The sequence below is a fragment of the Muscardinus avellanarius genome (genome assembly GCF_963383645.1).
Source record: "Muscardinus avellanarius genome assembly, chromosome: 13".
In the NCBI taxonomy this organism is placed as follows: Eukaryota; Metazoa; Chordata; class Mammalia; order Rodentia; family Gliridae; genus Muscardinus; species Muscardinus avellanarius.
Window position 1 is genome coordinate 31857410 of NC_137799.1, and position 24204 is coordinate 31881613.

A 24204-nucleotide genomic window follows, 5' to 3' on the forward strand; every position below is an offset into this window, starting at 1 on the left:
CCCTCTTTCTCAGCTCGAACACCTTACCCCCTGAGTCCAACAGCCTAGTGGCAACATGAATTTTAAGAATGAGTTAGGCGTCCCCACTTCAGAAGAACCTCTTATTTTCTAAGAGAAGATAGCTTCTCTCTTCAGTGAAAAGAAAAAATATAAGTAATAAAAGTTGAAATAGATTCTTCTTTTAGTATTCCCATTGTGATATATACATATTTCTTCTTGTAGTATTTCTTTTTGCATGAGTATATGTATTTTTTCTTGCAATAACCTCTATTTTGGAATTTGTTCAGCTTTGTTCTTTTAGCTAAGTATATTTTTTCTGAAAGATGAGAATAATTATTTTGTCTTTATGGTTCTTATGGGACTTTTAAATTACTAAGCACTAAATAAATATTAGCTGAATGATTATATTTGGAAGTTTCTGGAACATCCAGAAAAACGCTATTGATAGAAAATATTAATAATCCTGCCTTCCCATTATTATTCATAGAGAAATTATGCACATATTTTATATATTCCAGTAATTTTATTGAAAAATTAGCTGATGTAGAAAAAGCATGAATAATTAAGCTTTAATTATCTAGTATATTCTGCCTTCTCAAGAAAGAAAATAGGAGAGTCAAAGAGGAACAAAGCAACGTCACTGGAAATTTTGTATTCATTCTTTCTTTTGAGTATGGGTATTAGTGTGACTATTTTGTGCAGTTATCTACAGATAAATCTGCTCATACAAAGACTAATAATTCAAACAATAAAGTTTCCAGATCTTTTGTTCTAATTGTAAAAGCATAATGAAAGTCATAAATCAGTAGATTCCCAGCTATGAGACATCCTTATTTCCCCAGTTAGCACTTTTTAAACACTTAATGTTTTCTTGTTTAAATAAATAGCATCAGCTTTTAAAGTTCAGAGAACTTTCATTTAAAATATATTTTTATTTTACTTTTAAAAAATACAGTAACTAGAAAATTGTGTATATAGCTATTGGCTTAAAAGCACAATCCTTGAAGTAAAGCAGACTCTATTTTTATGAATAATTTCCATATAGTTGATTCATGGATAAATCACAACACTGCTTGCCTAAAAACAGGCACGTGGAATAAACAAATAATTACATGTATTGGATTATTTATAGAATCGTTTAATATGTAAGCCTTTGTTAAGATTAATATATGGTTCCCCAGTACTAAAAACTGAATGATACATTACACCAGTAAATCATGAAGTGTATATAAAACATATTAATGAATGAAACAAGAACAAAAGCCAATTGGGTTTTATACACAATGTTGAAATGGAAGCATGAAAAATCAAGAAAGAGAGTAGGAGGAACTTTTTAGACACTTAAACAGAATATAAAAATACAACCACAAATCAATAAGAAAAATAAAATTTTCACACAACTTAAGAATTGGGTAAAAGACTAAAGTAATGGAGGAAAACACTGAAATAAAAAATATAACCATACATACAAAAAGTGTTAAAAGCCCATATGCATCTAGGAAATTCAATTTAAAACCACAATAAAAAACTACATATTTACATAGAGATTTGTACACATAATTCTTTTTTTTTTTTTTAACAGTACTGGGGTTGGAACCCAGGGGCGTTCTACCTCTGAGCTATGCCCAAGAACTATTTTTTATTCTTTATTTTGAAACAGGGTCTCACTACTTGCAAAGGGCCTCAGTAAGTAACTGAGGTTGTCTGCGAACCCGGATCCTCCTGTCTCAGCCTCCCAAGTACTGAGATTGCAAATGTGCACCACCACCACACCTGTTGTACACATAATTCTTTATTATATATATTTTTTTCACAGACATATAGATAGATAAAATTAATTCAGGCACATTGTTAAGATGTGGGCATACCTACTTGTCAAAATAATGCCTCAATATAAAGAGAAAAAATACATATAAAAAGGGTTTAGATTGTTGAAAAAATAAAAATGTATTATGAACCTGAGTCTTTTATTTTGAGAAGTTTCCAATAATTTGTAAAAGGTAAGCCACATGTGCTAAAATTCACTTTACCTGTGTACTCTTCTTTGCTCCTTATATTTTTAAATTTTCAAAAGAAATTTTTCTTTTAAAATTAGGTAAATATTTGAGTAGAGATTCAAAATGGAATGAAAAATAGAATGATAGTTTGTGAAAAAGGAAGGAAAGAAGGGAGGGAAGGAAAAGAAGAGGGGAAAGAAAAAAAGAGAATAAGTCAATTTAATTAATTCCACTTTGCAAGCTGCTTTGAGATTGTATTCAATTTTTTGTAATAAAATATAACTTGGATGCACAATCATATTTAATTACTGTATATTTTTAGAGCATATATTCTAAATAATTTTTCTTATTTAGATATTAATATACCAGTTATATAATGTGTATATAATTTCTTCAGTTTTTTACTTAATGCAAGATATTTTGAGATTCATATTATACTAAAGAAAACAGGATTAGACTGTTTTTTTTTTTAATTTCTTTTATTGGTGCATTGTAGTCATATATCTTAATGGGATGAAAGACTTGTGTAGACATACATGCACAAATCACCCAATTGGCCCTTACCCACTCCCCATCCCTTTCCCTCCCCAACCCTCCTTCCCATGCTTGGCTTAGTGATTGACTTTGATATGTTTGTTTAAGTACATCATGTGCTTTAGAGAGTTTCTCTCCCCTCCCCATCCCCTCAGTTAGGTCTCCTTATTTGCTCCTCTATAGGATCTCCTTCTTCATCCAGAGTTCCTCCTGTTACCCATTTCTCCATAGCTTTTGCATATTTGGGAAATCATCTGATTTCTTCTTTTGTGTGACTATTTCTAAATTACTAAACTGTTAGTAGTTAATATTTGGGCATATATTTAAACAAACTACAAAGTGATTTGTTTACTTTGATTTACTAAATCAAAAGATAAAACACACACAGTAAACTAGAATTATGTCTCACAAGTTTTAAAATACTAGGAATTCTCTGACTACAGATTACTATAAAATGATTATAGAGCTTTATTATCAAGCTTTTTTAAATATAAGATTTAGATATATAACTTTCTCATGAGATTATGAATGCAAGTTCTAAGATTGTCTTTCTTTCAAATTGTTCTAATTATTCTTAGTGTTTCATTAATAATATACCATCTGCTCCAGGCACCTCTCATCTTTTTTTCTTTTACTTTTTTCTCTAATATAAAGATAAACCTGTGTTCTGGTTTTCTCAGAATCTATTGTAATACTCTGGTGTGAACAAGACTATTCTTGTCAATTGATAACAACCTGAACTGTTTGTTGAGAAAATTGAGCTGTTCAGAGTTTTCTGAGAACATCCAAAATTCTCCTTTTAACTACAATCTCCTACCTTGTTTTCACATTTTGATCAATTATGACTGCAGACTAAATTACTTGTTTCAGAGCTTCTGAATCCATAGGACTACCATACTTCATGTCTTAAGAAATGGATCTTCTTCTGGGACTATTGGATTCTGTCCATTTCAGGTAACTTATTTGGCCCAGACTCTTCCTATATCATCATATAAAGCTGATTTGTCAGTTTCTCTGAAGGTTTCTGTCATTTCTCCTAAACCAACTTTATCCATCTTGATTTGAAGTAGACATAGCATTTGCACCTGTGATGGATTCTTCTATCCTCCAGGAAATATCTTTTTTTTAACAAACTTTTTGTGCATTTTTTCTTTTTTCCTACAGTCTTGCTAATGTATTACAACTCATGCACCATAGCAGTAGTTTTCTAATACAAAACCCTTTATTATTAATCTTCTATCTCATGTTAATAGTTTATAGATGTAAATATCTACCTCCTTAATCAGAGTTAGTTTCAAAAGAAGGCAGAAACTTTGTATTAATTGCTTTTTACTCCAGTGCTTAGCACTACATTTGTGAACACTCTAAATTAAAACAATAAGGTGTTTTCCATAATATAATATTATCGTGTAAAGTATTGCCAAAAACTACTTGTGATATCTAAATCTCAAAATACTAAGTATTTAAAATGATGGGAAAGGGGACTGAAGAATTAGTTTTATGTGTATAATACCTTGGATTTAGAATGCCCCCCTAACCTTGACATAAACCAGGCAGTCATGTTGAAGGTAGAGCTTGGTTGCCAAGGAGGGGTTCCTGAAAGTGTGGCCTTAGGGATTATGTATGGTTTTCCCTACTTTTCACTCTTTTGCTTCTATTCTTTGCGATGTGAAAGCAAAATACTTATTTTTTCCTACTGTCTGCTTCCCACCATCTATACCCTGAACTCCACAGACCAGCCTGACAAGGACTGAACCATGAAGTTTTCAAAACTGTGAGCAAATAAGTCTTCCTTCCTCTAAATCATGTGGTCAGTTATTTTGGATTATAGCAGTGAGAATATTGGCTAAAACATTAAGTAACCTAAATCCTTTGGGAAAAGGACCACCTTTTTATACATTGTGTGTTGATATTGCTAAAAATCAAAAAATTAATTAGATCAATTGATTAACCTTCTAAATAAACCACAGATTTATTATAAGAATCTCACCAAGAATATGTATTTGGGTGTTTCCAGTGTTCTGTCTGACATGTAAGCACATAAAAGTTATCACTCCCATTCTCAAAAAAGAGAAAAGCTCATCCTTCTGAAAATCAGAAATTCATCTTATTTTCATTAGAAAACAGGGCACAAGACAAATATTTCCTACACAGTTGGAGAAGCAAGTAAATATAGAATCACAGGTAACAAAGAGCAGAAGCCCAGCAGTAAAGCCTGTGGTAGAGCCAGTAGTAGTAGAAATATTTAAATTATCATTGATGGATTGATAAAGAATCAGTGTAAATCTACAAGGGCTAAGAATTTGGAAGAAGAGATACACTCTCATAATGCTTACCTTCTGGAGCCCCAACAGGTTTTCATGGTGAAGATTAGAAAAATAAAATTATCACACTTTCAAATTAGAGAGAAAAAATTGGGGTTTTGAAATAATCACAGGACATTCTATTTCTCCTTAACAAAATCTCACTCCCTATTAAAATTGTTTCAAAAGAGAAAAGCTTGTATATTTTGATATTTAGTTGAGGGTATTTCCAAATGAATGAGGAAGATGTATCTTGTTTACTTAAAACTGTGTGAAGAAAGACATAGTTTGAGGAAAAAATTAAGCAAACAGAAATCAGGACTTGATTATTAAGAAAGCTCTCAGTTTATGCAGATTGTTAAAAATAATATAATTAGGATAGTCATAATTTTATAATCATATAAAACAGATTATAGAAAGGGCATGAGGGTCAACCTTTAGCTAATGACTGAGAAGAATAAAAATGTCAGAATATTCAGTGACATAAAGGTATTTTTGAAGAGATTAAACATTTTTCATTACCAAATTAAACATATTCTCAGTCATGAGAGCAGAAAATAACTCTAGACATGGGATTATTCATGAAATACCTATGGAATAAGAAGCGTCTTGTCTAATGGAGTGAATTGTACTGATAAACTATGGAGACCCACCAAGTTTTTGAAAATATTATACAAGTAAAAACACTGTCAATTTATATTGAAAGGAACAAAAGGAAAATGAAATGAAAGAAGAGCATTAAACTCTCTAATAATCTGTAGGTCATAAACTAATGACAAAAATATTGAACTGCAAATACATAATATTTTCTTTTACAATTGTGGCTCTTTAATAACCAAAGAATTAGTAGCAGTCCTTGAACATAAATAAGTTTTCCAGGTTGAGTTTTTAATTTGTTTGACGATTGTGACTTTCTCTTTCATTCTATTTTCTTCTTTTTAGATCAGGAAAGCATGTGCTTGATTTTCTAACACTGTTCTACCATTGCATTTTTGGAGCAGATAAATTGTTCTCTTGTTCCACAAGACTGAAAATGAATTACATCCGGAAGCTCACTCATGGATAACACAGATCTTGTATATTATTAGTTTATAACTGTCAAACTGATAAAATATGGATGTGGATAATTTACTTTGAGTATGTTCATTAATGCGTCGATACTCTTTAGAACCTTGGGTTGTGGGTAAATGTATTTTGCATGTGGAAAATACATGAATCTTTTCTAGAGGCCTAGGTGGTTTTGTCAGAAAAGTATTGGTCTTCCAAAGATGGCCATAAATATATTCTCTGTGTGCCTATGAATAAAATGAAGGCAGAAGCACTTAAATTGAAGGCAGAAGAAGAAGAAATCTGAGTAAGACATGAGACATAAGATATGATTATGGAAGCAATATCACCATGATAAGAGTTCTCTTACCTGCTGAAGCTTTGACAATAGTGACCTGATCCATGAGAGGCAGGCAGCCACTAAGCTATAAAAATATATCTTACCTAGAGCCTATAGGGTAGCCCTGATACACTCTTCACTTTAACCTGGTGTGACCTGTGTCAGAATTTTGATCTGCAGAACTCTGAGGTTGAAGGGGTGTGTCTATATAGCGCCTAAGGAGATTCGGCCTGAGCGGCATGCAGCCTAAGGCAAAACTTTAAGTAAAGTGATTCAGCAAAAAAGGGGCAAAGATGGCGCCTGGAGGAAGCTAGGAAGGCGTGGTTTCCCCATTCATTATGGGTGGGGAGACTGAGCGGATTTTCCCTTTCTACCTTTAAAGGAGCTTTCCACACATATGAATGGCTCATGTACTGGCCTGGGATTGGCTGTAAACTACGTGCTAATGATCTTTATCCCAGATAGGCCAGGCTATTTCTCATGGTAATTCCCCTCGTGGTTTGATGCTATATAATATGAGTGCTTGGAGAGAAATGAATGAGATCTAGCTTGACTTGACTCCCGGCTCGGGCTCGTGGGTTTGTGTTCGAGTCGTCGGTACTCATCAATTCATCAAGCCCCGTCAGCTGTTGGGCTGGATTTCCGACATGAGGTAATACAGTTGTGTTATTTAAGCTGATAAATTGGACAGAACTTAAGTTTGAGTTAAGTTAAAATGGCTATAACTTCTTGTATAATTGACCTCTGCATCATTAAGCAATGACCTTTGTATCTTTGGTAATTTCCCTTGTCTGAAGTCTCTTTTCTAAAACTATTCAGCTATTTTATTTTTCATGTGCATTAATATAGCACATATTTCACAATCTCTTTTCTCAAAAATAAACTGAAATTTTATAATTGGAGTGCTTCTTGATAGCAACACTTATTTGTACATATTTATGTATCCATTATAAGAATTTTTGCCTTTTATATATAAACTATTGGATTAATATATTGTCACTGTTTTCCATTTGTTGTATGAGTACTTGATTTTTCTTTTCTTTAATTGCTTTCTTTGACATTATTTGAACATTTACAAGATACTATTTTACCTCCTGAGAATATAAAATATTCCTCTTGTTAAAATTTTCAGTGATTATTATAGAGTTTGCATTATATACTTTTACCTAATCAAAGTCTATTTATCTGCATGCAGTGCAGGTCTCTCCTAAGAAAGTTTTACCAATCCTGTATTTAATGGGAATCCTTATCATTTACTGTTCTGTTATTCCAAAAGTGATCTTATTAGTTGTTAAAAATTGAAAGCAGGCTAATAATGATTCAGTAAAATAAAACACATATCTTCTTTTATTCTTTTCTCTACCATCCTTGCTTTTTAAAATGGAGAACTGAGTTTCTTACCCACATAATTTTTCTTTTGCCTGAAAAAATTATCTCAACATTCTTGCAAAGAGGAGCTGCTTAAAATGGTTTTTCATTTTTTTAAATTTTTCTTGTCAAAGAATGCCTTCATTTCTCCTTTATTTTTGAAAGGTAATTTCTATGGCAATACAGTTGTAATTTGACTTTTACTCTAGTGAATTTTAAATATTTTTCTTCTTTCTCTTCTGGCTTTCAATGTTTGATAAGGTGCCTACTGTAATTTTTATTCTTGGTTTTCTATAGCAAACCATCCCTCCACTCCACCTTATATAGTATGGATGAGCTGGCCACTACAGCCACAGTTCAAGTGGGCACAGCATATGCAGGCAGCAGACATTGGCATGGCCCTGTAGTACTGGCTTCTCAGGCAAGCAGAATCCAAGAATTATTGGAACATGGGCACTTTCACTGAGACTTCAAAGGAAAAATGGGAGGGAGGACAAAATTGTGCTGCAATGCAGAAATGGAGTCCTGTAACTTCAAGTTTGCAAGCTTACTGATTTTTATTAGACAAGTTTAATCTACTCATGTGTCCATTATTTGAATGGATTATTTTGAGGAGGGACCTAGCTGTAGTAAGTAGGTAACTGGAAACTTGCCTTGGAATGTTTTATCTTATCCTTAGCATCTCTCTCTCTCTCTCTCTCTCTCTCTCTCTCTCTCTCTCTCTCTCTCTCTATCTCTCTCTCTCTCTCTCTCTTTTTCTTTCTCTTCTCTCCCTCTCCTCCTGTCTTTCCTCCTGTAGGTTGTTTTTTTAGTATTTTTCACAGTGGTGAAAGGTTGACTAACACAAATAGTAAAGGTAGTTAACATTCCCTAATAATTCCAATATCTTTGTCCTTTATGAGTCTGTTTCTGTAACAGTTTGTCTGTCCACGCTTTATTTCTTTTGCTTTTTGCCATATTTTGTATATTGTTTGGAAGGATGGGCATATTGTTTCATTTAGTAGAAACAGAGGTAAATCATTTTTACTGTGAGCATGTTTTTTAATTGTGGCCAAGAATTAGGCTACCTATAGCTGTTAGAACTGAAGATTCAAATTTCTCTAGTGTCCTTTTTTCTTTTTTATAAATTCTGAGCTTTCCTAAGAACTCTTTTAGAGAGTTTCTAAGTCTTGCATCGTTTTCTACTCTAACTCTACTTTTTCTACTCTAACCTCTTGTTACTACACTGGGGAACTTTTGCTGTGGGGAAAGTTGTGGAGAGGCCTGAGATGCATAATATTCTGAATAAATCTGTCTTTTGGTAGGATATGTCTTTGGGCTATGACATTCACAAATGTTTGTTCACTTTCCTTTCTTCTCGTTAGGTGAAATAGGAAATATGAAGAAAATGTTATACCACACCACTTTTTTGCCCTGGACATTAGATCTTTCTTATTATTAAAAAAAATACTTTCAACATGATTACATCTTTACCCTCCTTGCCAAGTAAGTAAGGGATCTTTCTTGGATCTTCACCATGAGAACCATGCACTGTTTCTAGAAAATAGACTCACAAAAAATATTTATGTGAATGTTCCAATTTTTAATCACCCAAGGATATCTAACACATGTTAATTGTCATTAAGCCTCTAGAAAAATTTCAAACTCACAATTTAAATGCCCCTATTAGCCAGGTGTGGTGGCACACGTTTGTAATCCCCACCCTTGGGAGGTTGATACAGGAGGATCGCACAGGTTCAAAGCTAGCCTCAGCTACTTAGTGAGGATCTCAGCAACTTAGTGAGACCCTGTTTCCAAATAAAATATTGTCTGGGATTATAGCCCGGAGGTAGAAAAAAAGAGTCCCTATTAGTTTTTGGCCCCTACAGGTTTTGTTCTGGGTAAGACTTTTTTTGGACCTGTGTTCTTTGGATGCAACTTCTCTCTAAATCTCAGAATGATACTTTTCTGTGAGACTAAAGTTAGACTTTTGATCTTTTCAAGAAAGGTCATTGCTTTTAGGTTTGTGCTTACTCTATCAATGAAAGTGATATTTTCCAAACACTTAGCAATGTGAGTTTAAATCCAAGATCTTTTCTTTGATTTTTAATCTGCCTGGCTCACTTTGATACCTTCTGTACATCACTTATTTATATAGTAAATTAAAAAAATCTAAAACATTTTATATGCCACAATTTTATAATTTTTCTTCTAAATATTTAGAAAATACAGTGTGTAAATATATGTTTATTTCCTTAATTTTATATAAATGGCTATACAGGTACTGCCACAGGATAGTGATTTCCCCTGAGTTCTTGTCTTCCAAAAAGAATAATTTCATTTGGTAGACATGGATATGATTAGAATAATTGGTTTCAGTGGATGAATTCAACAGAAGGGTCACAAAGCTGGCTGATCTTGGAGCAAAAAGGAAAAAAAAAAGGATGAGCCTGTTATATGGTGAGTTTTATACTCTCCAGAAATCCCACCCCTCCTCAATCATCTTAATGTGGAGTGGTTGCTGCTTAGTTCAATTGTGATAAATTTACCATGTGAAAATTTTCTGCTGTTATCTAACATGGCAATGTAATGGATTATAAGTTTCATACCACAGTTGGGTCACAGTCCGGTGGGTCAATCTCCATATCTCTTCTAAGGAAGGATCCTCTCTGACCTATTTTCTTTCTTTGTCCTGCATATCTCTGCCTAACTACATAAGATCCTGCCCTCAAAAGAGAGAGGCCTTGAAATAATTTAGAGAACAGGGTCAATGTTCTTTTTTCTGTAGATTCTTCACGTTGGATGGAAATGTAGACATGTCAAGACTTCTTTCTCTTGTTCTCAGTCAAAACAGGTCTTGTTTGGACAGGACAAGCTTCTGGAAGGTGAGCCAGCCCGGGGGTCCCCAATAGTAGCTGGTGTTCCTTTTAGAAAGGGGTTTGTAGTCCAGCTTGATTCTCATTTAAATTTTGATAGCCTGAAGTCTGAAAGAAACAAACTTGTTATAGATTTAGGATACAAAGGCCAAGGAGTAAAAATAGGAGTACTGTGGCCAAAGGCCCCTTGAAAGGCAAATTTTAAGAGAGCCAGGACTATTTTTCTTCCATGATATACATCCCTGAGTAGATTTCTCCATCAGGTTTGATGTCCTATCTGTTAAGTGTCAATCAAATACTAGCCAGGCATGGATCTCAGTTTGTGGCCAGTCTCAGCTAATTGGTGAGGCCTTGTGCAACCTAGTGATATATTATTTCAAAATAAAGAATAAAAAATAAGGCTTCGGTATAGCTTGGAGGTATAATGTCCCTGGGTCCAACCCCTAGTACCACAAAAAAGTGTCAAATAATTTTCTGTGCCTGACCCAATTTGTTGACATAAAAGCAGTAGTCTTCCTGAAGCATAAATATACTTTTTTTCTGGCTGTTATAATCATGTTTGATGCTCAACTGTTTTTTTACTATTTAATATATTTTTATTAGTGTATTGTAGTCAAACATATCAATGGAATACAACACTTGTGAGGATATACAAGCACAATCATCTAATTAGCCTTTATCCAGTCCCCATCCTATTCCCTCCCCCTCCCTCGATCCCATGCTTGATTTAGCTATTAACTTTGATATATTTGTTTAAATACATCATGTGTTTTAAAGAGATTCCAGTCCGGGTGTGGTGGCACACTCATGTAATCCCCACGCTTGGGAGGCAGAGACAGGAGTATCGCTCTGGCTTAAGAGACCCTGTTTCCAAAAATAAAAAAGTATAAAATAGGTCTGGGAGCGTAGCCAAGAGGTAGAAGGGCTTCCAGAAACCCCAGTACCACCAAATAATAATAATAATAATAATAATAATAATAATAATAATAAATAATAATAATAACAACAACAATAATAATAATGATAATAAATAAAGAGATTCCATCTTCCCCTATCCCATTCCCTCTGATTGGTCACCTTAATTGCTCCTCCATAGGGCCCCTTCTTCAACCAGATTTCCTCCTATTACCCATTTATTCCTAGTTTATGCATATTAGAGAAAGCATCTGATATTTTATTTTCTGTGATATTTCTCTGTGTATGCCACATTGCAAATTACAATTCAACTCTTGAAGGCCATGGCACCAGCCTGGCCTCATGGCAGGCTCCAATCACAGCCTCACTGGCCCCAACACTGGCCTCACCCCTGGGCAGGCTCAGATCCTGGCCTCAGAGGCCCCAACACAGACCTTGCCTCACAGCAGGCTCTGATCCCAGCCTCAGAGACCCCAGCACCGGCCTTGCCTCATGCCAAGCTCCTATTCTGGCCTCGGAGGCCCAACCATAGACCTTTCCTCACAGCAGGCTCTGATCCCGACCTCACTGGTCCCTGCACTGGCCTCACCCCTGTGCTTGCTCCAATCCTAGCCTCAGAGGCCCCAGCACTAGCCTTGCCTCATGGCAGGCTCCAATCCCAGCCTCACTGGTTCTAGAAATGGCCTCACCCCTTGGCAGCCTCCAATCCCGCCTTGGAGGCCAAGCACCAGCCTTGCCTCATAGCAGGCTCCAATCCAGGTCTCGCTGACCCCAGCACTGGTCCCACCCCTATGCAGGCTCTGATCCCTGCCTGAGAGGCCCCAGCATAGGCCTTGCCTCATTTCAGGCTCCTATCCCAGCCTTAGAGCCCCGGAACCAGCCTGCTATGCATCGGGCTCTGGTCTCTATCACTATGAGCAGGTCGTCTACAGATGTTTTCTTGTTTCTTCTTCTTCTTCTTCTTCTTCTTCTTCTTCTTCTTCTTCTTCTTCTTCTTCTTCTTCTTCTTCTTCTTCTTGGTAGTATTGGGGTTCCTAGAAACCCTTCTACCTCCGGACTACACTCCCAGAGACCTATTTTTTTTTTATTTGGAAATAGGGTCTCTTAAGCCAGTGAGTCTGGCTTCAAACCTGCATAATCTTCCTGTCTCCGCCTCCCAAGCTCAGGGATTACAAGTGTGTACCACCACGCCCGGCGTTCTTCTATTTTTTTTTTTTTTTAATATGAGAAAGCAGTACATGTCTTTTGCCAAAAGTTGGGACCCCAAATACCTAGTGGCAATGAATTTTGTCTTCCCTCCAAAGGCAGAGGACCACAGCTTCACTTCAGAGAGCAGGCTTTGCTGCTCCATGTGCACCCTGGCTTCATGCTCTGTGCAGAGGAGCACGGTGGCCATGAGGGCTGATATCTCCCAGAACATGCAGCGTGGCAGTCCATCCCAGCTATGTGGGGCTTTTTCTGATACCCCCAAACCCTTTTACCACTTAGCATGTTGTCCAGAATTCCTGATCAAGTGTGGCAGGAGCAGTCTACTTTTGGGGAGATATCCTGAAAAGGTCAAGGTGGATTGGACTGGATCTGTCTGCCCCTCAAAATACTGGTCACCACCACTGCTGCTGCAACCACTACCCTCTTGATTCTCTCCTGAACATTTTTTCCCACAAAGTATGTTTTCCAGACATGCCGAGCAGGTGTGGCAGTAGCAGTTTACCTTTGAGGACATTTCTTTAATTTTTTTTGTTGTTTGTTTGTTTGTTTGGTGGTACTGGGGTTCCTGGAAACCCTTCTACCTCAGGGCTACACTCCCAGACCTATTTTTAGGCTTTTATTTAAATTTTGGAAATAGAGTCTCTTAAGCAAGGGCTGGCTTTGAACCTGGGCGATCCTCCTGTCTCCGCCTCCCAAGTGCGAGTATTACAAGCATGCATCATCATGTCCAGCTCAATTTCTTTAAAATTTTAAGGTGGATTGGATTGGATCTCTGCCTAGACAAATACTGACCACTGCTGTCACTGCCACAGCCATCTCAGTTCTCTTCCAAGCACCTTATTCACACAGCATGTTGTCCCACATTCCCAAGAATGTGCAGAGGTAGCATTTTACCTTTGGGGTGGTTTCTTCAAAAGATCAAGGTGGATTGAATCAGATCTCTGCCTCTCCTGAATATTGGCTGCCACCATTGTCACTGCCTCCACCATCTCAATTCTCTCCCAAACACTTTTCCCACATAGCATGTTGTCCAGGATTCCTGAGCATGTGTGGCGGTAGCATTGTACCTTTGGGGTGATTTCTGTAGGGCAATTTCCTTGAAAGTTTAAGGTGGATTGAACTGGATCTCTGCATCTCCCAAATACTGGCCCCCACTGCCCCTGCCACCACCACTTTCCTCCTGGTTTTCTGCTGAGCTCCTTCCATACATGGTATGATGTCCAGAATTTTTAAGCATGTGTGGCAGGAGCAGTCCCCCTTCACAGAGATTTTTTTTCCAAAAGTTCAAAGTGGATTGGATAGGTTTTGTCTGCATCTCCTGAATCCTGGCTGCCGCTGCTGCCATCTTGGAATCTTTCCAATATTTTTTTTAATAAGAGAAGACAGTATGTGTGTTTTGGAGAGGTTGTGAGATTGAGCACTCAGCAGCAATGAATTTTATCTCTCCTCCATGAGTGGAGGCCCAAAGCCTCACCGCATAGAGCAGGATCTGCTGTTCCAAGCGCATCCCGGCCCCCAGTGTGGCATAGAGAAGTGCAAAGGCCAGGCATGCTGGCTCCTCAGAATGCGTGGCCGGGCTTACTGCCCAGCACTGCTAGACTCCCTCCACCATGTCCTGATCATTTTTCTTACAAGGTATGTTGTTAAGAGTCCCCAGCATGCTGAAGCAGTCTTTTCTTTAATCTCTTCTGGAATGTTCTTCCAAAAATTACTTTTCTTGCATGGCAGGCACCTCCTTGTCATATTGCTTCTAATTCTGCCATTATGCACTCTCTCTCCTGTATTCTACATAAGAAGTTGATGCTTATCTGTTTTGAAGAACAACTCCCGTGAGAGAGTCATTCTAAAATTTTAGGTCTGTGAGTGCTTTGACTGTATTCTCTAGCCCATAAGCTGCTTCATTAACTAGTAGATGTTTGTAGATTAAAGAGGAAGATATTAAACTTTCTATATCTATTGCCATTACAGAAGTGATACCAAGGCGAACCAGGAAGAAAATATATTAGATTTCTCATTTGCATCTGGTCTTTGAGGGAAACAAAGACCTGAATAGAGGCAGGGACTTTAACATGTTGCCAAGGACCAGGGATATAGAAGGGGAGAGAAAGTGTGCAGACTACAGTCCAATTACTTTGTAAATAAATATGAGCATGAGTGCCATAAAGAAAATAGAATCCTTTGCTATTGATGAAGGACTCCTCATGGAAAGAAGCTAACTCTGTCCCTAAGGTCAACCAGTAACCAGTTTGGCTCCTTAAAGTATACTACTCGGATACAGGAGTGGCTGCATATACTAGGGTCAAAAAAGGAATGAGAGGTTGTGCTGCACCAGATGGTCCTGTTTTACCAAAATGCATATATTGATTCCTATCTATAAGGATATTCCTAGAGGGCACATGAAAGCCAGATAATTTTTTGCAAATTGCCATTTCTATTGGCATAAGCCATTGGCTAAAGGGGTAAAAGCTGGGTCAGTCCAAACAAAAATCAGTGAGGTCTTATAAGGGCCATAAAGGCACAACAGTAATACTGGAATTAGAAGATAAGTGCAACACCGGGTGTGGTGGCACACGCTTGTAATCCCCGTGCTTGGGAGGCTGAGACAGGAGGATCGCACAGGTTCGAAGCCAGCTGCGCTGGCATAAGAGACCCTGCTTCAAAAATATAAAATAGGTCTGGGACTATAGCCCAGAGGTAGAAGGGCTTCCAGAAACCCCAGTACCACCACCAAAAAAAAAAAAAAAAAAAAAAAGAAGATGATAAGTCCAGCAGCTTGTGTTGCCTTTAGTAAAAATGTCCTAAAAAGCCATGTTGTCCATGTTATCTTAAATTTAAAAAGCCAAGAATATTTTAGAGCATTAATTATGGTTTTCATTTACCAATTTATACAGTTATAAATTACCTCAGAAATGAAGACATTTGATTTTAAAAAGTTAGTTTTATGCTGGGCATGGTGGTGCACACTTGTAATCTCCGCGCTTGGGTGGCGGAGACAGGAGGATCTCGCAGGTTTAAAGCCAGCCACACTGGCTTAAAAGGCCCTGTTTCCAAATAAAAATATAAAAACTAGGTCTGGGAGTGTAGCCCAGAGGTAGAAGGACTTCCAGGAACCCTAGTACCACCAAAAAAAAAGTTAGTTTTTTAAATCATTTTTTTCTGTCAAAGACATTCCACAAACCATGAACCTTATTGGTTTGTTATCTAGGGAGAAAAAGCATTGCATTTGACATTTAAAAACTATGTGGCCTGGAGCAATTAAAAATGGCACTGTCCATGAGAAGATGAGCCAAAACCCTGTCAAAGGGTAGGAGGGGAAGTTATTCTTCCATTAAGATAGCTTGCTAGCCTGGCGTGGTGGCACACACTTGTAATCCCAGCATTCAGGAGACTGAGACCAGAGGACCACAGTTCACAGACAGCCTCAGCTACTTAGTGAGGCCCTCTGCAACTTTGTGAGATTCTGTTTTAAAATGAAGAATAAAAAAAATAGGGCAGGGGTTGTAGCTCAGAGGTCAAATGCCCCTGGGTTTCACCTCCAAACCTGAAAGAAAGAAAGAAAGAAAGAAAGAAAGAAAGAAAGAAAGAAAGAAAGAAAGAAAGAAAGAAAGAAGAGAAAGCAAGCTTGGAATGCCAAAAAAAAAAAAAGAAAAAAAAAAAAGAGTTAAGCCTTGCTCAGTGGAGTCTGTCTCAAACACCAAAATTGTGTCCAGCCAGGATGCCATGTTCATGTAAAACCACAAATGTCACAACACATAACCTCTTTTTTCAGGAGCCAGTAGAATCTGGGCATAAGCTGTTTATGAAAGTGGTTGTCTGAGTTCCATAAAACTGCGAAGTTGGATTCATCCTAGTCTGCTTTCCTGCCCTGGCATTGCCATTTGTCTGAGTGAGCAGATCTTTCTAGGCATGATAAAATTTTAGACATGTAGGAAAAGAATCATTGTAACCCCTGAGAGGTGTGGATAGGAGAAGACAACTGCCCAATGTAGCTACTCAGAAGGGTGTACTGGAACAGGATACCCAAGAACATGATGGGCTGACATGTGGGGTTATCAGAAGAAAGTAATGGAGAACAGGTATTAGTAGTAGTAGGGAAGAAACTGGAAGATTGGCCCACCGAATCTAAAAATTGATAATCATGGGGGAGCAAGGTGCATGACAGCCTGGCCCAAGGAATGCAGCAGGGTCAGCTGGGGCAGATCTAGGAAAATAGCAGTGGCAGCCTGGTCCTCAGAGTTTAAAAAAAATCTATGGGGAGAACTGAGGAAAAGCCAGACATGGTGTCCTGGCTTTTAGGGTCTAACAAGTAGCGAGGACCACTGGAGAAGTCAGGCATATGGCAGCCTGGTTTGTGGAGTCTAAAAGCTGCAGAGAAGATCAGGGAAGCCAGGTACATGGCATCCTGGCCCGTGGAGTCTAAAAAGCAGCAAAGATGACCAGGAAAGGTTTAGGAATGTGACAAAAATCTAAAAAAAATGTCTGAAAAGACAGATAAGGTAGGATCAGACAGGTAGTTGACTAGCCCATGGAATGGTGGGAAAGGAAAACCAGAGGCATGGCCACTTGACTTTAAGAAAGTTTCAGCATCTTACCTTGTATAATCCAATTCATGGCACCACTTATGTCACAGAGAAATAAGTTTCCCATGATTTTCTGTCTCACCAAAAGAAATATTTCATTTGAAGGTCAGAGAGTGAGCATAATTGGTTTTATTGGGTGGGTTCACCAGGAGGGAGACAAAGTTGACTGGTCCTTGAACTGAAAGAGAAAAAGGGTGTTACATGGTGAGTTTTATACTGTCCAAAAATTCCACCCGTCCTCATGCATAGTAATTTGGGGCAGTTGCTGCTTAGTGTGACTGGTAAATTTGTCACGTTGAAATTTTTCCCTAGTATCTAAAGTTGCAATGTAATGGATTGGAAATGTGTGGGCACAGCTGGGTGGTACAATCTCCATCTTTTCTCACTAAGGCTCTTCCCTGACCTATTTTCTTTCCCTGCCCTGCTCATCTCTAGCCATTACCTATCACTACCTGTGTTAAAGTTGCTTTCATCTGGAGGAGTCTGAGGTTAAATTCTTTTGGGTTTCTTTATATCTATAGTCACTTCCAGTTAAGTATCTTGGGTTAAGATTTTCCTGGCTTCAAAAAACTAAATGTTTTATTCCCAAAACATATATAAACAGTCTATCCTTATTTATTCTCAGAAGGTACATTTGTTTTCATGATGTAATTAAAGTCAAATGTGTTTCTCATGATTTTCTTTTATTTTAGCCTTCCCATTCACAGAGATGGTGGCAGCTATAATGGACTCCTTTCAGGTTCATATGAAAAATGATAAAATTCTTAAAACTCTTCACTTCCTGTTCTGGTATTTTTTCCCCAGGGTACGTGGTCTCTGCTTTTCCTTCATATTCTTGTTTGTGACCTTAGCTTATTTTGATAAGTCCTTTAGTATTTTTTTCAGTTTTTTATTAGCTCAACAATATCTTGTAAATGTTTAGCAGTATATTTTTGGTAAAAAAATCTATGTCTTATTGTAACATAAAATCTTTTCTTAAAGTCTAGTCTAAAACCCTGTGGAAGCTCAATTCTTTATTCATTCTTTAACCTTCTGTAATTGGCTTCGTTCTTCACAACTAAATTTAAAAACATACTGCTGATGTTGCCAGTGATCTTTCTGATGAAAACTCCCATGGCTACTTGACTTTTCTTTCTCTTTTTTAATAATCTCCTCATCAGCATTTTGCAGAGTAGACTTTGGCTCTCCTTTTGAAATAATTCTTTTCACTTTTCTGACTAGTTTTCCTCTTATACCAACTTTATAATTGGCAATATACTTAGAAAAAGTGGGAAGAAAAGAAAGGAAGAAAGAAAACAGGAAGTAAGAAAAAGAGAGAAAGAAAAAGTATGAAAGAACTGTTGGTAAATTAGGAATGCTGTTAAATTTTTTCCACTGCCTAAAATAATATCTGTATTTCCTTTCCTTAATATAGTCAACATCTTGTGTATTTGATATGATTTTATTTCTTTCAGTTTCTTTTGTATAAGTTGACAGCACTCTATAGTTATGTGGTGCTAATTTTTGTTCAATTTTCTATGTGTTTTTCTTGAACAAACACATTCTAAAAATCTAAATTAAAAATCATAGAGATACATTGTTTTAAACTATGTTCTTTCACTGGCCCCCAAATATACCAAACTATAAACAAGAATGGAATCATCCATGACAATACTCCTGTCACCAAGACAAAATTAATCTTTTCCTTTCTTATCTCCTGCAAAATCCTCAGAAATAATCGCCACATTTCTCAAATATACCAGTTTCAATTGGCATAATAATAAAAGTCCCTCTGATTTAATCCTTACACAAAAAAGGTAACCTCAAGTAACTTGATGTAAATGCATTAGTTATTTTTTCTATCGTTTTCTCCTTCTGTTCCCACTCTACAAAGAAAATAACTTGCAAATAATCAATCCATTTTTCCTTCTTTCTTTCTGACTTCTTCAATTCTTCTCTGTTTACAAATCAACATATTCATTTCAGATCACTGGAATATCTATTCTATCTTATGAATTAAGGTGTTGTCTGATTCTAGAGACAAAAATAAATACACTTAAGACATTTAAACTACACTTGGTACACTTTTTTGATGAAACTGAAAGGCAAGTGTTTGTTTATTTGTTTGTTTGTTTGTTTGTTTGTGGTGATAAGGAGTCTATTCCTCACCCTGACTCTGCTCAGTCAGTACATCATCACATTTTGTTCTAAGTTTACATTTTGTTCCTAGCATAGACTTGTTTTTCAGGAACAGTTTTGTTTGCTCAAAGAGCCCAAAGCGTTTTCACAAGATCCCTATTCCAATTCCCTTAATCTCTCTGCTACCATCAATTACTTCTTGTCTTAACTCCACACTAGCCACTTTGGCCAAATTAATGCTCCTTGAGGATTCTGGTCATGTTGCACCTTAGGGAATTTTGCAGTTACTGATTGCTTTGCCTTTTATTTTTCTTTCACATATCAAATGGCTTTCCTTCCTACCACTTTCTAGTCTTGATCTTGATATTAAATTATTCCGCAATTACTAACCTATTTAAAATTGAAAAATTTTTCCAATACTTTCTTTCTCTTTCCCCAGATTCCCTTTTTTCCTTGTGGATATAACACCATCTGAGAGTTACAACTTTTACTCATTCTTTTTCTCTAGAACTAAAGTTCTAACAGGAAGCCTTCTTATATTTTATAAATCCTTTACTTATGAAATCTTGGAGAGAAACAGAGCCTGTTTTCCAATTAGAAGATTTAATTTAATTGGTACTGTTGTAGATGGTCATGTGACCACTTAACCACATAGGATATACTTTTGGCTTAAAATTATAAATTATAATTTTGCAAATATCTGTCAAGGCCTCCACTTTCAAGGACAATCTCTCAACCCTTCTACACTCAATTCTCAACTCACATTATTTGAATTCAAGAACATTATTTTTTAAAAAATTGTCAATGACTTATTGTATTTTTATAATTTTATTCTTTAGCCTTTCTTTTTTTTTTTTTTTTTCTTTTTCTGCAGTACTGGGAATGGAACCTAGGGATATTCTACCTCTGAACTACACCCTCAGCCCTATTTTTGTTCTTTATTTTGAAACAAAGTCCCACTGAGTTACAAAAGACCTCACTAAATAGCTGAGGCTGTTGAATAACCGCAATTCTCCTGCCTCAACTTCCTAAATGCTGGAATTACAAGCATGTGCCACCGCGACCTGATTTTAGCCTTTATTATTATTATTATTTTTATTATTATTATTATTATTATTATTATTATTATTATTTTTTTTTTTTTTTGGTGGTACTGGGGTTCCTGGAAGCCCTTCTATTTCCGGGCTACACTCCCAGACCTATTTTTACATTTTTATTTGGAAACAGGGTCTCCTAAGCCAGCGCGCGGCTAGTTTCGAACCCGCGCGATCCTCCTGTCTCTGCCTCCCAAGCGCGGGGATTACAAGCGTGCGCCACCACGCCCGGCTAGCCTTTATTATTTTGATTTCTCAGGCAGCTCTAGGAAGCTGGTGAAAATATGGCATTTCTCTTTCCAAATGTTCACAAATTTATATGTAGAAAATTTTACATGTACTACATTAAAATTAATTTTATGTACAGGAATTTTGTAAACTATAAGCAAAGTTGCATCTTTATACCTCATTTTGTTCTAAATTAAGAAATACTTGATAAGTAAGAATGCGTTGAAATTATATCAATTAAAAGCCAAATTTTATTCTTCAGAAATTAATTTTACTAGGCATTATTGTCTTGCTTGGCTAGGTAATTTGAATTATAAAGGCATGTTTGTCACATGATGCAAATGTACTTTTGATAGTCATTTTTTAAACAAAAGACTTGATTTTTAAGAGTATTTTTAAGTTCACAGCAAAGTTGAGCAGAAATGAAATTCAACAGAGTCCATTCAAGAACATTATTTTGTCCATATGGTAAAAAGAAAGAAGATATTCTTTTATAAAGCACAATTGTATTCTCAGGAACAAAACAGATTAAGTAATCCTAAAGCGCATCTTTTTCTAAAAGTGAGATTGCAATTTCTCTGATAAAAAAAAAAGACTCTAAATCCAATTAAGTATTTAAAGATGCATTTTGTAAAAAAAAAAAGAATATTTATTCAGTGGAGAAGAACTGCATATTCTCTTTTTATTGCTTGACAACTACATAAGGCATATCAGTGCTTCATGACAAAAATCCTCATCTCAAGAAATTATTTCTGAAACCAATGCTTGCCAATAGCAAAGACTAAAGCTTAAGACATCAAAGCTTATTTCTGCATAGAAGCAGACCAGATGTCTACATAATTTTTGTTTTAATTTGTAGAGCTTTATCTGTGGTCAGAGGACCTAGATTTTCATTGCAAACAATATTTGTAAAAATAATTCATTTTCTAATGTACATGATGCACATTAACAAACATATCAATGTCAATCACGAAGCCGAACATGAGAAGCAGGGAGAAGGGAATGGGGCAGGAATTGGGTAAGGGCTAATTGGGTGATGTATGCATGTATGCCTCCACCATCTTGTACTCCATTAAGATGTTTAACTGTGTGTGTGGGGGGGAGAGGGCACCAAGTATAGTTTAAATGTATACCATTTATGTTCAATAAAAAATTTGTTTTAGAGTCGGGCGTGGTGGCGCACACTTGTAATCCCCGCGCTTGGGAGGCTGAGACAGGAGGATCGCACGGGTTCGAAGCCAGCCTCAGCTACTTAGTGATGCTTTCAGCAACTTAGTGAGACCCTGTTTCCAAGCCTCTGGGTTCCACCCCTAGTACCAATAATAATAATAATAATAATTAATAATAACAATAATAATTTGTTTTAAAAAAGAAATAAAATAAATAAATAATAAAAATAATTTGTTAATTAAGGATGCACTGGGGTGTTAGAATTTCTTTAAGTGGCTCAGAATTAGGTATTTTATTCTACTGATATGAAATAACAAATACAACATTGAAAAAAAGTTTATGATTGAACTGATCATTGTCAATGTAACTATAAGATTTCTTGGACTTATAAGTCATAGTTGAGCTCCCCATTCTCCATGGGATACTTCAAAATATGGTGTATATTTTAGGATTAATTGATTTATTTTTAAAATAATAACTCAACTTTTTTTTTTCATTTCTTTGAGTCATAAAACAGCTCAGCCATTCCAAGAAAACTTGTTTAATCAAGATATCAACAATGGGGTTTTTTTTTTTTTTGGCTCGATAATATAAATTTTTCAAGTGGCTTTAAAGGCAATGCATTTAGTTTTTTTTTTTTAACAAATTCAAGTTTCATTTTTTCCCTTTATACTTCAAAATTTTTATTACTAAAATACTCAACATGAAAAAAAATTATGAGATAGACACACTGAACGTGTTTCTATGGCTTTGATGGCTTTCTTCCTGCATTTATGGGTAAGAGAATTGCACACAAGAAATACTGATTTTTCTGATATACTAACATTGACTATAAAAATGCACCAGAGTTTTATAAAATATTCATATTTTTTGACACTTTATACCAAAGCTATATTTACCTGCTGCAAAAGAAAATAAAGACATACATAGTATTAATAGCAAGAGATCCCTTTGCTTCTCTTTAAAGGAAACTTACAGGATTCATATATATCATTGATAATGAAAATTTGCTACCTGAGAGTATAATAATACATTGTTACTTTTTATGATACAAATTCGCTTATTTGTTTGGAATAAAAATCTGGCATATTAAGATTATTTTACACAAATTATATTTTTTATATCTTCAAAGAATGGAAAAAAAATCAGGTATATTTTATGTTGTCACTTGCTTTGGGTTTATGAGAACCAAAAAGCATTAACCTAATAAATAATTGCCTACTTCTCCAATTTCATTTCTTAAAGGTTACATGCTTATTTTATAAGTCATACATATCAGGTTTGAATTCTTGTTCAACAGTTACTGAATGGACCTTCTTGAACTAATTATTTCACTCTTGGAGAATTACTATTGTATGTACATGGTTTGAATGTATCCAAATGGTTCATGTTCTGGAAGCCTGCTCCTTGATATGGTAGTGTTGAAGTTGTAGAACCTTTATGAAAGATGTGGGGCTTAGTGGAAAATGATTAAGTCATTGTTGCTCTTGTTAGGGGTTAAGGTAGTTTTAATAGCACCAAAAAGGGAGCAAGACTGGAGCCCAAATCCTTCTTGCTTGCTATCTCACCATTTTTTTTTTTTTTTTTTTTTACTTTTACAACACTCCCACCATGATATCATTCAACATGTTGGAATGTAGCTAGAAGGCCAGACAGGTGGATTTCATACTGTTCCCTGGAACTGCTCCCTGAATAAAATTATTTTCTTTTTAAATTACTCAGTCTCAGGTATTTTATTTTGTTATTGCAACAGAAACATCTTAAGGCAGAATTTAATCTAACATTTGAAATGAGAATAAAATCTATGTTACAATTTACATAGGCATCACATATTCTGCTATATACAATATATATATGATATGTTTATATAAAATGTATATGATATATGTGGAGAGAGATCTAGATGGGTGTACAAGGTAGATAGACAAAAATAAATATATGTGATAAAATGGATCTAAATAGTATTGGGTACATAGGAAATATTAAAGCTTTATCTGGTGTCTACAATAAGACTTGGTATATAATAAACATTCTATAAATACTTGTTTAAGTGAATGCAACTATTATGATTATTACTTTTTTTTTTTTGGTGCTACTGGGGGTGCAACCCAGGGGCTTTTCTACCTCTGTGCTATACTCCTACAGCTATTTTATACTTTTATTTGGAAATAGGGTCTCACTAAGTTGCTAAGAGCCTCACTAAGTAGCTGAGGCTGGCTTCAAGCCTATACAGTCCTCCTGTTTCAGCCTCCCAAGTGCAGGGATTACAAGGGAATGCCACCACGCCTGGCTACTTTGATTGTTTAATCAAATTCTACTTCACTAGAGTAATATACTATTTTGTGACTGTAAAGGGATCTTGAGTTCCTTACATTTTACATGTCTTTCATTTTAGAATATCTTTTCTATTTTTTTCTATAGCTTTAACCTGCTAAGTTGCTATAAC